Genomic DNA, 1,789 nt, shown 5'->3' with positions numbered 1-1,789 from the left:
GCCTCCTGGGTTCAGGCAATTCTGCCTCAGCCTCCTGAGTAGCTGGGATTACAGGCACGTGCCACCATGCCCAGCTGATTTTTTGTATTTTTAGTAGAGACGGAGTTTCACCATGTTGACCAGGATGGTCTCGATCTTTTGACCTTGTGATCCACCCGCCTCGGCCTCCCAAAGTGCTGGGATTACAGGCGTGAGCCACTGCGCCCAGCCCTAATTTTTGTATTTTTTAGTAGAGACAGTGTTTCACCATCTTAGCCAAGATGGTCTCGATCTCTTGACCTCGTGATCCACTTGCCTCTGCCCCCCAAAGTGCTGAGATTACAGGTATGAGCCACCGCTCCCAGCCTGGAAGAGGCGTTATGCTTACTATACTGCTCTCATAACTCCATTGGGCTGCAAAAAACCAACATTGGCTTTTGGGTTTTATTTTTGTTAGATAGCCAAAAGCCTTACACAGCAATAAGAAGGCAGTTGATGGCACTGATGAGTCAATTAAGAATGCCACCAGTGACCCAGGACTTTTCTTTCCATTCTGCCATCTTCAATGCCTTGACATGTGCTACTCCAGACAGCATATGTATTCAAAGCAGAAAGAAGACTGATGGGCTTACCTCTGTCCCTTATCTGTGAAGCAACTGAAGTAGATAAGGGGTTGGTAAATAACAGCCCATAGGCTATTTCTGGGCTGCTATATGCTTTGTGTGGCTTGTGGGCTAAAAATGGTTTTAACATTTTAAATAGTTGAAAAAAATAAAGAAAAATATTTTATGACACATGAAAATTATACAAATTTCAAAGTCCATAAATAAAGTTTTATTGAAACATAGCCATTTATTCCCCTATTATCTATAGCTGCTTTTGCGCTAACGGAGTAGTTGTAATAAGAGACCCATATTATCTGTAAAGCAAAAATCTTTACTATCTGCAGTTTATTCAAAAAGTCTGTTGAGGCTGGGCATGGTGGCTCACACCTGTAATCCCAGCACTTTGGAAGGCTGAGGCAGGCAGGTCACCTGAGCTCAAGTTTGAGACCAGTCAGGGAAACATGGTGAAACCCTAGCTCTACAAAAAATACAAAGATTAGATGGGAGTGGTGGCGTGCTGAATCAGAAGTGCTTGAGCCCAGCAGGTGGAGGTTACAGTGAGCTGAGATCATGCCACTGCACTCCAGCCTGGGAAACAGAGCAGGACTTTGTCTCAAAAAAAAAAAAAAAAAAGAGATTGTTTGTTCAGCCCTGATGTAGATGATTAAAGAGCAATGACCATTTATAACAATAATTTTCTAAATTATCAAAGCACTTTAAGCATCATGTAAGTTTTTAAAGAAAAAAAAAACCTAGGAAGCAAGGGATTCTTAAATTATTTAAGGATCAGAGTGTCTTTAACACATCCTAGTACTACTCATCTGTAGTAGTTGTTCTGCATGTTCTTTTGAGACAGGGTCTCACTCTCCCAGGCTGGAGTGCAGTGGCTAAATCATGGCTCACTGCAGCCTTGACGGATACAAATAATTATTAAAATATTATCTGTATTAGGCCAGGTGCAGTGGCTGTCACCTGTAATCCCAGCACTTTGAGAGACCAAGGCTGGCAACTCATTTGAGGTCAGGAGTTTGAAACCAGCCTGGCCATCACAGTGAAACCTTGTGTCTATTAAATACACAAAAAATTAGCCAGGTATGGTAGCGTGTACCTGTAGTCCCAGCTACTCAAGAGGCTGAGACAGGATAATCGCTTGAACCTGGGAAGCAGAGGTTGCAGTGAGCTGAGATCGGGCCACTGCACTCCAG

This window comes from Cebus imitator, unplaced genomic scaffold (genome assembly GCF_001604975.1).
Source record: "Cebus imitator isolate Cc_AM_T3 unplaced genomic scaffold, Cebus_imitator-1.0 Scaffold175, whole genome shotgun sequence".
NCBI classification, from domain to species: domain Eukaryota; kingdom Metazoa; phylum Chordata; class Mammalia; order Primates; family Cebidae; genus Cebus; species Cebus imitator.
Note: the sequence above shows the minus strand (reverse complement) of the source record.